The 14,072-nt window shown below is 43.0% G+C and overlaps 1 protein-coding gene and 1 non-coding gene across 2 annotated transcripts in view; one reads left to right on the top strand and one right to left on the bottom strand.

The window, feature by feature from the left end:
* BLK (BLK proto-oncogene, Src family tyrosine kinase) overlaps positions 1 to 7,418 on the bottom strand; it is a 96,764-nt gene extending 89,346 nt beyond the window's left edge. The window contains exon 1 of the mRNA XM_089685912.1: positions 7,058 to 7,418. The gene's annotated coding sequence lies outside the window, so the exon portion shown is untranslated. The remainder of the gene's footprint in view (positions 1 to 7,057) is intronic.
* Positions 7,419 to 10,416: 2,998 nt separating this feature from the next.
* TRNAA-CGC (transfer RNA alanine (anticodon CGC)) lies at positions 10,417 to 10,488 on the top strand. The gene has a single exon. It is a non-coding gene; the product is annotated as a tRNA-Ala (tRNA).
* The last annotated feature ends 3,584 nt before the right edge of the window (positions 10,489 to 14,072 follow it).

The raw sequence follows: 14,072 nt of genomic DNA, 5'->3' as shown, positions 1-14,072 counted from the left end.
TGAAAAAAATGATGAAAAAAAAAAAAAAAGAAAGAAAAATGAAAAAAAAAAAAAAATTTATGAAATAAAAAATGACATTAATAAAAGATTTTTGAACAGCTGAAAATCAAAGAAGCTATGTGAAAAAAGTTGATGGGGGGGGGGGTCGCAGTGCACCCTGGGATCTGAGGTCATCACGGCCACGCCGCCGCTACGTTCCAGCGTGCGTTCCATCCGGCTCTGAGGGAGGATGTGCATGCAGGCCGGCCTCACCGCTGTTCCCCTCCAGCCACCACGCTGTTCCAGCCGAGAGCTGACCTCCCCACATCGCAGTAAGATGACAGCTCTTCACCCGGGTTACCACCCCACCGTTAACTATTGTTAACCACGGTTTTTAAGCTTATGATTACTTCACACATGTGAGTGTTTCTACATTTAGACTTGAATTAAAAGACTTATTGCACTTAGAGGCGCTTCTCTCCTTTTTCTCATCTACAGAAGTTGCTACAGCTTATTTGGAAGCCTTGCCCTCAGTGCCACACGGAATCCTACGCTCTTCATACAGTAGCCACTAATACCACCATCACCCCATACTACCATTTCCCAGGACTTTGCAGTGTTTGCGCTGTTACAACCCTTCCTCATTTTTTCTGAATCACTGGTGCCTGTATTGTCCGCATCTCAATGGTAGGGAGCGTGGTTCAGGAGGGAGACAGATGTGGAGCCGGCCAGCATGCACGTACTCCAAAAGTCGGCGGCTGGAATGCACGCTGAACTGCAACGTTGGCGTAGGTGATGCATCTTGGTCACCGAGGACATCACGCCTATACCAACATTGCGGTTCCAGCCGCCATTATCCTGCCTGTCAGCTCTCATGTACACTGAGCCGCGCATGCGCAGGTCCTTGAACATTTACGGCCCCCACTGTGCTGCAGTGATGTGACTCCCATGCTCATGCATGAGAATTATGTCATCATGGCCCAGCCTATCGAGAGGCCGAAGGCAGACCGGGTGAAGATGGAAGTGTCGGAGACCCGCCTAGTCGATCCCACCACAGCGCTGGAGGGCACCGGTTGACAGGTAAGTCTGCCATAATGTATTAATATGCCATGCATACTAGCACATTATGGCATAAATCACCTGGGGGGCCCTAAAAAGAACATTTTACAGCAGAGTTTACTACCGCTTTAAAGCTGAATACCAGGTCCGGCTTGGACCAGTGTAAGTATAATAAGCTATACCTGGCTGATTCCTGTGGAGTCACAGCTACTGCAGTGATCCTCACTGTCTTCCAGGTCCCTCTCTGAGTGACTGCCTACTGCACCATTCAAAGTATACCTTGTACTTTTCTCAAAGAATACAAGGTAAAAGATATAATTTATTTTTTCAAAATTCGTGGTATTTTTTCATTTATATCACAAAAAATAAAAAACCCAGTAATGATCAAATACCACCAAAAGAAAGCTCTATTTGTGTGAAAAAAGGACATAATTTAATTTTGATACAGCATTGCATGACCGTGCAATTACCAGTTGAAATAGCGCAGTGCCGAATAACAAAAAATGGCCTGGTCATTAAGGGAGGTAAATCTTCCAGAGGGCAAGTGGTAAATGTTTCACTTGTTCTAAATGTAAAAATGTAAAAAATGCAATGTGCTGGGATCGGAGCTTTGACACTGTTTCCTCTTAGCACAACTACTGGTGTGAATGAGCCCTTAAAACTAACATCTTGCTGATCCATGTATCTATACCCGATCAGGGGCGGACTGACAACTCATGGGGCCCCTGGGCAATAGGGAATCATGGGGCCCTGTGTCCTTGCCCAAACTCAAAAAAGCCTATGAAAAAGGTACCAGGGCATCTCATGGGGCCCCCTACTGACCCCAAGCCCTCGAGCAGTGCCCGAGTTTCCAAATGGTCTGTACCCGATTTTCATTTTAGAACTGAGAGCTGTTAGAATACCAATATTTCTTCCATTGGGAGATTTTCTCTTACTTTCTGTTATGGGGACAGGAAATAAGAGGGAATTCCTCCAATTTTCTTCCTCAAGAAAATGAATGCTCTGATGTTAGGAAAATACAACCTAAATTCAAACTCTGATCAACCCATTAAAAATATGTGCATCTGCACTAACAGTTTTCTTAGTCTCCCTACAAGCCTGCTGTGCGGATTGGTAGATTTTTGAATGAACGTTCGAATGAAACATCTTGTCAGTACATAATAATGTCAACACAGGCTTGATTAAAAAATGATTAAAAAGTACTCTAAGATTTAATTTGCTTTTAACATTCGATTTTTGTATAAATGGAATTTCCTGGCCGAAAACCACATTCCTTGCTAAAACTTAATTCGTTTGAGAAACATTTTCTATGCTGTCTCCTCACTATGGTCGAAAACGAACATCAATTTGACCTTGCTAACCATTAGAAAATGGAATTGTTCCAAAACTGAAAACTATTTATATAAATTCCACTAATGTAATGCCAGCTAGACTCTATCAATATCACAGTGTAAACTTTGTATGAGTTTCCAAAATTTCTGTCAGATAATGTAGATAAAGCAATTACAAATAGTGAGTTGTAGGTCTATTATTTTCTTTTTGCTTTGTTTGTTCACTTCCTATTCAAGTACAGTTGCTTTTTTTTTTTTTTACAGTTTTACTAAGTTGCAACATATGGTATGCAAATAACAAATGTAAAATTGTAGGTACAAAAATGAATAACTGATGAGAGTAGAGGACAGCAGAGAAGCAGGGTATAAGTCAGCCTTATCGCGCACACATTCTCCAGAGTAGATATCTGCAATAACAGGGTTTAAAGACTTTCAATTTCTACATATGGTTCTGAAAATGTTTCTCTGTGCAGCCATCAGATCTGGGGTGTTGGGTTATAGTATTTACAAATTATATCCCAAAATTGGAGGTGAAGAATTGGCTACCCTTTTGATCTGTGGAATGTATTTTTATTTCTCCTTTCTTCATATTTCTGTATAGTACTTATACTACATAGCCAATAGACTTTCTATTTCTACATATGGTTCTGAAAATGTTTCTCTGTGCAGCCATCAGATCTGGGGTGTTGGGTTATAGTATTTACAAATTATGTCGCAAACTTGGAGGTGAAGAATTGGTGAAGAATTGGCAACCCTTTTGATCTGTGGAATGTATTTTTATTTTTCCTTTCTTCATATTTCTGTATAGTACTTACACTACATAGCCAATAGACTTTCTATTTCTACATATGGTTCTGAAAATGTTTCTCTGTGCAGACATCAGATCTGGGGTGTTGGGTTATAGTATTTACAAATTATGTCCCAAACATGAAGGTGAAGAATTGGCTGCCCTTTTTGATCTGTGGAATGTATTTTTATTTCTCCTTTCTTCATATTTCTGTATAGTACTTATACTGCATAGCCAATAGACTTTCTATTTCTACATATGGTTCTGAAAATGTTTCTCTGTGCAGCCATCAGATCTGAGGTGTTGGGTTATAGTATTTACAAATTATGTCACAAACATGGAAGTGAAGAATTGGCTACCCTTTTGATCTGTGGAATGTATTTGTATTTCTCCTTTCTTCATATTTCTGTATAGTACTTATACTGCATAGCCAATAGACTTTCTATTTCTACATATGGTTCTGAAAATGTTTCTCTGTGCAGCCATCAGATCTGAGGTGTTGGGTTATAGTATTTACAAATTATGTCACAAACATGGAAGTGAAGAATTGGCTACCTTTTTGATCTGTGGAATGTATTTGTATTTCTCCTTTCTTCATATTTCTGTATAGTACTTATACTGCATAGCCAATAGACTTTCTATTTCTACATATGGTTTTGAAAATGTTTCTCTGTGCAGCCATCAGATCTGAGGTGTTGGGTTATAGTATTTACAAATTATGTCACAAACATGGAAGTGAAGAATTGGCTACCCTTTTGATCTGTGGAATGTATTTGTATTTCTCCTTTCTTCATATTTCTGTATAGTACTTATAGTACATAGCCAAAAAAAATGGATCCCCTAACATACACTACATGGCCAAAAATGTGATCAAAAAAGAGTGGATCACGTACATTATATGGCCAAAGGTTTCTGGAAACCTGACCATCACGCCTGCAATATGACCAAAATTATTCCCCTCCAATTGGTTGAGTTCAAGTGTTTCTAGTGATGGGTACCGTTGATATTACAAAATACAAAGACACAGATATGCTCTACTAGCATTTTGGAGAAGACCCAGTTTTTGTCAACAAACATTTTGCCATATATGGTATTACAGATCCTGCTTACAGTAAATGTTAACCTTATAAGTGATATTTTATTATTGCATTCCTTTTTCAATAAGAAACCTCAACCTTCTTTTACAGTAACAATTATATTGAGCAGCAAATATTCGGTGATGCTGCTGGTCCCCTTATGTTTCTGAAGATTTATAACCACTCTAAACATGGTGGCCGATCTGTGCTTGCATTTGCATCACTCAACTTGTAATCTGATCGACAGGATGCCGTGAGAATGCGTGGCATGCATTTAGCCGTATAGTCAGCCTGGTTGACATGCTCCCCAGCCCAGTGCCTGTAGTATGTCTCACTTCTTGATCATCCCTTATATCATGCTTGCAGTTTGTGAACGTCTCCTGTAGCATGCCCACAGTCTCCTGAAGCAATATATAATCTAAATATTATGTGGCAAAGTTAATGACTGCTATTGAGGCCTCCTAAACCCTGAAAGTTGAACACCACTGTGGTAAAGTATTAATCACACTCTGTTATATGGCTCAGTGGTATTTTGTGGCACCGATGGTGCCTATTGTTAGTGGTCTACATCAAGGTTTTTAGGGCTTTGGTTCCAGATCTGGCTCCATGGCTTGGTAAAGGGAGCATTAGTTGTATAAGAAAAACTACAGAGCTGATAAAAAACTGATGATTGAAGTATAGGAATGAAGATAAGATCTGGAACCTAAGCTGGCCATATACTGGTAGATTTTCAGAGTGAACACTCGTACAAAAATTCTGGGTACACTGGATGACTTGAATATTACTCAAAAGTACTTAAACATTTTATTTGCTCTTAACATTCAGTTTTGGAATGAACATATTTTACTAAATGAAAGCAACATTTACTGTTCAAATTCACAGTGCAATCATTCTTACAAATACATTTTACCAATGCTTAAAGTAAAACCATGCCAGTGTGCATCAGTCAAGGATGAATATAATAATGACTGACCAAGAAAACAAATCCAACCATTCCATTCTTCCTCTGAACAGGCTCAGTTATCAGGAAAGATTTACAAATATGTCAGTGTTCCTTAAGCCAGCAGGTAATGGGCAGAATAGCTAGCAAGCATTAGAAAAATCTGCTTCAAAATATTTTTGCAAATGGAACAACAGTGTCTGAGTTGAGGGGTTTGGAAGCTGCTTGGGGCTAGCACAGAGAATGTATGGAACAGCTTGGAACATGAGCTGAGGGTTTCTAAAGCTACCCAAAAAACAAAGTTGAAGGTTTCTGAAGCTGCCTAAAACCTAACCTTAAGGTTTCTGGAGCTGCCTAGAGCTGAGGGTTTCTGGAGCTGCCTAGAGCTGAGGGTTTCTGGAGCTGCCTAGAGCTGAGGGTTTCTGAAGCTGCCTAGAGCTGAGGTTTTCTGAAGCTGCTTAGAGCTCAGGGTTTCTGGAACTGCCTAGAGCTAAGGGTTTCCGAAGCTGCCTAGAGCTGAGGGTTTCCGGAGCTGCCTAGAGCTGAGGGTTTCTGAAGCTGCCTAGAGCTGAGGGTTTCCGGAGCTGCCTAGAGCTGAGGGTTTTTGAAGCTGCCTAGAGCTGAGGGTTTCTGAAGCTGCCTAGAGCTGAGGCTTTCTGAAGCTGCCTAGAGCTGAGGGTTTCTGGAGCTGCCTAGAGCTGAGGGTTTCTGGAGCTGCCTAGAGCTGAGGGTTTCTGGAGCTGCCTAGAGCTGAGGGTTTCTGGAGCTGCCTAGAGCTGAGGTTTTCTGAAGCTGCCTAGAGCTGGGGCTGAGGGTTTCTGAGGCTACTTGAAATTAGTGCCATACTTTTTTAGCTACCTAAAGCCAGAGCTGCAGAATTCTGAAGCTGTCTGGAACTAGCACTGAGGGTTTCTGGATTGTCCTTAAACTAGAGCCATTATTGTTTGGGCCAACTAAATCCAGTGCTTTCAGATTTCAGGAGCTACATAAAGCCAGAGTTTTAGGGTTTTGGGAACCACAACTAAGAGTTTCTGGAGCTGCCTGGATGAAGATTTGTTTTGGGCTCTAGGACAATCCTGGATATGTAGCTCAGCTTCATTCAGAGACTGAGATGGCAAATATTTAGCACTGCTAATAATAATCTGTCGCTTTCTGCAGCACACAATGAAAAATTTGCATAGACACAAACCACAGTCAACTGTAAAAAAAATAGAATGTAAAAAAGAATATTTTAAAAGTGGGCATATGGGCACTTTTTGGATTGAACAATGGCCTTGAATCCCAGATTTAGGGTTGTAGGCTTGGCAGCATCAGGAGCAAGGGCGGACTGGCCATCTGGAAACTCGGGCCCGGGGTAAGTAGGGGGCCCCATGAGATGCCCTGGTACCTATTTCATAGGCTTTTTTGAGTTTGGGCAAGGACACAGGGGCCCCATGATCCCCTATTGCCTGGGGGCCCCATGAGTTGTCAGTCCACCCCTGATCAGGAGTCTTAATTGCATAAAGCTTGTATATTGTCTATGTATTTGTGTAGTTCCTCACTGTACTTTTAAAGTAATGGTGCGTTAATCAGCCTCTGCCCAAATCTGTCTCTACATCTGTATAACTGTGGTGTCTACTTTAGATTGTAAGCTCCTTAACGAGCACAGATTCAAGTAAAAGGCTTTTCCTCCCTAAAACATTGCTGAAAACATTGTAAAAAAAAAAACACTAAAAAAAAGGATAAATTGGTAACCAACTAAATTTAAACATCTAAAAGATACTTTCTGAAATATTCGATTTTACTGAATGCTCTACTGACTAGTAACATCAAACATCTTAAAAATGTGATAAAAGGTTGAGTTATACTAAAAATACACTACAGAAAAGTAGAAAGGGGATCCTACCTTGGTCATCAGATGGAGTGCATATCCCTAGAAATCTGAAAATCCATAGAAAAGCAGTAAAAAAAACAGTTATCCCGTGTTACACGTATTTAGTGCTCATTACTAAATACTACCAAAGATATGTTTTGCTTTTTTTGACCTGCCAGTTAGTGGAGGAGCCAACCCGTGGTTTCCTGCTCACTCATCTATGAGAGATGTCTTGCATAGTGTGCTGGCTTTAATAAACAAAACATCTGAAATATCTGATGGCTGTCGCTCACTAGCTAAGTTCCCACTATCCATCAATAGCAGAACTTGACCTTTTTTCTAGCCTCATAACTGCATGTAGTATATTTTAGGAGAAACATCTGAAAGTCACAGACGGGACTCACTCCACCAGAGTGGAAACAAGACAGAAGATGATGTTGGTAAGAACAGGGAAATGTCTACAGGTTTCACATCTAAAAATGTATTTTTAAACTTTCACAGTGACGCATTTTTTCCACCGCTTGCAGCCCACCACTTGTTTGTTTTTAAAGTCACATCCATTAAATTACAGGTGCTGGACATTGTATTTTACATTTCAACTGAACTTTCATCTTAAATCAGTTAAATACATTCCAGGCACATCAAAGCAGAAGGATAAACCTGAAGTGGAATGCATGCAAAGTGCCGTACAAATGGAAATGTTGTGCTGGAGGTTCTGTGCACAGTGCAGCAAGAAATAGATGGATGAGATAGGCTGCAGCACTGGAGGGGCTAGGGAGTCTGTATCTCAATGTGTACTGCACAGAGTATTAAAGTGTTCTGAATAAACACAATGAGTGACCGGTGCCAATCACTCATTTTGTTCATTCATAACTGAAGCATAGAAAACTCTAACAGCAGCCCTGTGGTCTACCATTGTCACAGGAAATTACATGCATGAAGCAAGACGTTAAAGTGTTACTAACCCCACAACAGTAAAATTCAGTCTGTATATGCTGTAAAGCATGCTTGTTATACTCACTGTAGAACCGAAGGGGTTAATCCTCTGCATTGTTTAAAAATGCTGTTTGATCCTGAGTTCTCTGCTCCTCCCCTTCTTCCAGTGTCCCCCTCTTATCGCCTAATAAGACATATGGTGTGGAGACACTCTGTACATGCTCAGTTTGGTGTGTATTGCTACAGATTTTTTTTTTTCTTGGGAGAGTGCATGTGATCAGTACAGGGCCAATCAGCACTGTCCAGCCAGAGGTCAAGGATTCTGCATCCTCCTAGAGCAAAAAAAACCCTCCTCCTACAAGCTTTAACCAGTGCTTGGCCAGACACTGATAGAAGTCACATGACTGCTCTAACTGTTGATGAGAAAAGGTATTTAGCAGTTTATATTTACTAAAATAATTGCATTTCCATGTTCTGTGTACTGTGGAAGACCAGATATAGTGAATGCAGGGTCCCGGGAGACCAGATATAGTGAATGTAGGGTCCGGGGAGACCAGATATAGTGAATGAAGGGTCCGGGGAGACCAGATATAGTGAATGAAGGGTCCGGGGAGACCAGATATAGTGAATGAAGGGTCCGGGGAGACCAGATATAGTGAATGAAGGGTCCGGGGAGACCAGATATAGTGAATGCAGGGTTCGGGGAGACCAGATATAGTGAATGAAGGGTCCGGGGAGACCAGATATAGTAAATGCAGGGTCCGGGGACACCAGATATAGTGAATGTAGGGTCCTTGGAGACCGGATATAGTGAATGCAGGGTCCTGGGAGACCGGATATAGTGAATGCAGGGTCCGGGGGGACCGGATATAGTGACTGCAGGATCTGGGGAGACCGGATATAGTGAATGCAGGGTCCTGGGAGACCAGATATAGTGAATGCAGGGTCCAGGGAGACCAGATATAGTGAATGCAGGGTCCGGGGAGACTGGATATAGTGAATGCAGGGTCCTGGGAGACCAAATATAGTGAATGCAGGGTCCGGGGAGACCTAATATAGTGAATGCAGGATCTGGGGAGACCAGATATAGTAAATGCAGGATCTGGGGAGACCGGATATAGTAAATGCAGGGTCCTGGGAGACCAGATATAGTGAATGCAGGGTCCGGGGAGACCGGATATAGTGAATGCAGGGTCCGGGGAGACCGGATATAGTGACTGCAGGATCTGGGGAGACCGGATATAGTGAATGCAGGGTCCTGGGAGACCAGATATAGTGAATGCAGGGTCCAGGGAGACCAGATATAGTGAATGCAGGGTCCGGGGAGACTGGATATAGTGAATGCAGGGTCCTGGGAGACCAAATATAGTGAATGCAGGGTCCGGGGAGACCTAATATAGTGAATGCAGGATCTGGGGAGACCAGATATAGTAAATGCAGGATCTGGGGAGACCGGATATAGTAAATGCAGGGTCCTGGGAGACCAGATATAGTGAATGCAGGGTCCAGGGAGACCAGATATAGTGAATGCAGGATCCTGGGAGACCGGATATAGTGAATGCAGGGTCCTTGGAGACCAGATATAGGGAATGCAGGGTCCGAGGAGACTAGATATAGTGAATGCAGGATCTGGGGAGACCGGATATAGTGAATGCAGGGTCCTGGGAGACCAGATATAGTGAATGCAGGGTCCAGGGAGACCAGATATAGGGAATGCAGGGTCCGAGGAGAACAGATATAGTGAATACAGGGTCCAAGGAGACCAGATATAGTGAATGCAGGGTCCAGGGAGACCAGATATAGTGAATGCAGGGTCCTTGGAGACCAGATATAGGGAATCCAGGGTCCTTGGAGACCAGATATAGTGAATGCAGGGTCCGAGGAGACCAGATATAGGGAATGCAGGGTCCGAGGATACCGGATATAGTGAATGCAGGGTCCTGGGAGACCAGATATAGGGAATGCAGGGTCCGAGGAGACTGGATATAGTGAATGCAGGGTCCTGGGTTTAGTAACACTTTAAATGAAAAAAAAAAGGGTTGCACATAATTAGATGTAAATGTGGTGAAGCTTTGCTGACTTTAATCACCCAATCATATATCTGTAAAAATGTTTGTTTTTATTTCGCTTGCACATGATTGGGTAAAGCGAAAGACTGGTATAGCAAAGTGAACATATTCTACTCCTTCAGTAAACCATCCCCAATGAGTGTTTGCTTGAATGGATGAGATTTTCTCTAGGCAGCAACTACATGTACTTGAAAGTTTAACGCGCCTCCCCTGAATACTGAACTGCAGCACCAAGATACATCTCCAACAAAGGCCAGTTCAAAATGGGACACAGCGATATACAGCATAATACCTCCTCGTCTAATGATAGATCCCCATTTTCATCTGTGATGCCAAAAAACCTAAATATTTTATGAAATAGAAACTTGGATCCACTAGTAAACAGATGGGGATGTAGCTCAGTGGTAGAGCGCACGCTTCGCATGTGTGAAGTTCCGGGTTCAATCCCTGGCATCTCTATTGTTTGATTTAAAAACAGCCTGATAGTATTTGTTGAATTGACTTTGTTTGTTATACGTGTACAGTTCACAAATACCATGCAAGCACATAAACAGGAATAATTGGCTCATCTGAACACCCATGTTTATGGCAATACAGAGTGGAGGAAATGGGGAGAGGAGACTTGGCAGCCCCCCTGCTGCTTCCCAACAGGAAGAACAGTAGTGATTGGGAGATGATTCTTAAACTGCCTGAATAACCCCTGAAAATGATCAACTGACAGTTGTGTGCAGTAACAAAGATCAGATCATAAAGCCTAATCCATCTGACAATTGGTAGTTTTAGTTCTATTCAGGGCTTCAAAGGACAACAAGTGTGCCCTACGTTCATGTATTTTTTTTATGTGCTGTATTGACCTGCATTAGGTTGTTATTGTTCACAGTATGCTGACATCTATTGCCAATTTTGGGCCAATACTACTTGTTTACTAATGTGATTTTGGTATTTTCCTCTGCCTTCCTCTCCTGTTTACTGCTAGTTGGTTTAGTCCAAGGTAGACCCTCACCATTTCTTCAATCATCATCATATAGCCAAACGTTGTGGGAAGTAGGTCAAAACCAAGCTCACAGACAATAGCAGTGTTGGAGGCTTGGCAAAGAATTCACAGTCATGTGTAAGGAGAGTTAGGCTGGCCATACATTATAGAATTATCTTTAGATTTTTGGTTTAGATTTACCAAAAACCATATAATAGGAGGACAAACCTAAACAACACTTTCAGTTGTATCCAATTAGGCAGGCCCTTGCACTACACAGTTGAAGGTAAATCTAAAGGAAATTGGGCAGAAAATTGGAAGATAATTGTATAATGTATGGCCAGCCTTAGGCAGGCTAAAGATTATGCAATGTCCTTTCCCACCACAATGGGAAAGAAAATTGCTTGATTGCTCTGACTGCCTTCCCTGCTGGCAGAACACAGTGATTAGTGCTGCCAGCTGTAGCCAGCTGCACTAATTGTTCGGGAAAAACCCGACAAGCTGGTTGTACACAAGTCGATTGATAGATAGAGTGCCCATACATTGACTGAACTTTGGCCAGTCCCTGTTGTCCATGTATGGCCAGCTTTAATCCTGCAGCTGTACAAAGGGGATGTAACTGAGTGGTAGAGCGCATGCTTTGCATGTATGCAGCCCTGGATGTAATCCCCAAATCTCCATTGCTTGTTTTTAACCCTTTCCCAGCTGTTCGTTAGTAAAATGACTGGCGAGCGGGCCTTTCGTTGATCTGGGTGAACATCATATGACGTCCTCCTGGATCGTTGCCTCATGTTCGCCTTTGGGGCCTTGCAGCAGTGAGATCTGTCAACAGCTGTGTCCTTTGGACATAGCTGATGACTGATCTGCATACCAGCCCATTGCTGACCAATTACAGCAGGTCACATGACAATTGTAAATAATGGATGGCTTCCTTTTCCCAGTATGTACACAGAGCCAGCTCCACAAAGACGTGCACTTACAAGTTACTTACAAGCAGAATCCAGTGGTGACATCAACAATGGGGAGAAAACCGTGGACTGGAGTGCAGATTTTTCTGTTGATACACTATTTTGCCAAAAGTATTGGTCGTCCTGCCTTTACACGCACATGAACTTTAATGGCATCCCAGTCTTAGTCTGTAGGGTTCAATACTGAGTTGGCCCGCCCTTTGCAGCTATAACAGCTTCATCTCTTCTGGGAAGGCTGTCCACAAGGTTTAGGAGTGTGTCTATGGGAAGGTTTGACCATTCTTCCAGAAGAGCATTTGTAAAGACAGACACTGATGTCAGACAAGAAGGCCTGGGTCACAGTCTCTGCTCTAATTCATCCCAAAGGTGTTCTATCGGGTTGAGGTCAGAACTCTGTGCAGGGCAGTCAAGTTCCTCTACCCCAAACTCGCTCATCCATGTCTTTATGGACCTTACTTTGTGCACTGGTGCGCAGTCATGTTGGAACAGGAAAGGGACATCCCCAAACTGTTCCCACAAAGCTGGGAACATGAAATTGTCCAAAATGTCTTGGTATGCTGATGCCTTAAGAGTTCCCTTCACTGGAACTAAGGATCCAAGCCCAACCGCTGAAAAACAACCCCACACCATAATCCCCCTCCACCAAACTTTACAATTGGCAGAGTGCGGTCAGGAAAGTACCGTTCTCCTGGCAACTGCCAAACCCAGACACGTCCATTGGATTGCCAGACAGAGAAGTGTGATTGGTCACTCCAGAGAACATGTCTCCACTGCTCTAGAGTCCAGTGGATTTACACCATTGCATCCAATGCTACGCATTGCACTTGGTGATGTAAGGTTTGGATGCAGCTGCTCAGCCATGGAAACCCATTCCATGAAGCTCTTTATGCACAATTGTGCTAATCTGAAGGCCACATGAAGTTTGGAGGTCTTTAGCTATTGACTTTGCAGATAGTTGGTGACTTCGGCGCACTGTGCGCTTCAGCATGCGCTGACCCTTCTCTGTAATTTTACATTGCCTACCACTTGGTGGCTGAGTTGCTGTTGTTTCCAGTTGCTTCCACTTTGTTATAATACCACTAACAGTTGACCGTGGAATATTTAGGACCAAGGAAATTACACGGATGGACCTAATGCAAGGTGGCAACCTATCATGGTGTCACGCTTGAATTCACTGAGCTCCTGAGAGCGACCAATTCTTTCACAGAAGAAATAACCTTGCAATATGGACACAACTTGTCCTAAACTGATGTAGCACTACCCCCCTCAGGAGCCACTGAGTTTGTTTGGATCCCCCTAAGCTTTGCACGGCCAGGCAACACGCATTTTCCACATCTTTACACACAAAGTCAATAAAACAGTCCTTGAGCTATTTTTTTGTTTTTATAGAGGGGTTAACAACTTGGATGGGGTCTAAGGGTATATGGGATGTCCAAATAACTGCAAACTTGAGGACAAATGTCTTAGAAAACTGTACACTGTACAAAAATGTGGATCAAAAAAAATTAGCACTGAAGACCCCTTGATGTACCTCCCTAGACCCCAGATGAATCCTTCCTCCTTCACCCAGTAGCACCGAGGGTATCCCTGGGCTAAGGATTCCAAGTTTCCAAGCTCTGCCAATTATGTAGTCCCAGATGAGAACTAGTTGGGTTTTGCACCTGACTGCCTCTCCTTTTATTTGGCCCAAGGTGGTGTAGAAGTACTGTCTTGTTAGCTTGGCGGGTTTTAGATGCTTTCAGGCATTATGCTGGGCTGGCTCCTTCCCTGCTGACCAGATTGTCCTCCTTAGGAGACTTGGCACAGTGGAGATCCTTCTTTCCAGCAACCAGCCTGTAGGTACGTTCACCTCCCTGGGGCCCCCTCCCAGGCTCCTTACTTCAGCACCTTCTTTCAGTCCATCTTTTACCCGACTCCCCTGCTGCACAGGCTCTGTCATATTTAAGGGCTGCTCTTGGCCACCAAGCCCGGTCTCCTGCCTGGAGTTTGGCCAAGTTCCCCTAAACATGCAATTCTGGGCCTCCTCCCCTTCTCCGCCCCTCTGCCATAAAGTTCTAGCAGTTTCTGTAAGGGTGGCAGGGCTCCAAAAGCCCTGACTTGTA

This window comes from Staurois parvus, unplaced genomic scaffold (assembly GCF_062004578.1).
Source record: "Staurois parvus isolate SC_StPar_1 unplaced genomic scaffold, SC_StPar_1.0 ptg000388l, whole genome shotgun sequence".
NCBI classification, from domain to species: domain Eukaryota; kingdom Metazoa; phylum Chordata; class Amphibia; order Anura; family Ranidae; genus Staurois; species Staurois parvus.
Note: the sequence above shows the minus strand (reverse complement) of the source record. Positions and strands in the feature narration are given on the sequence as shown.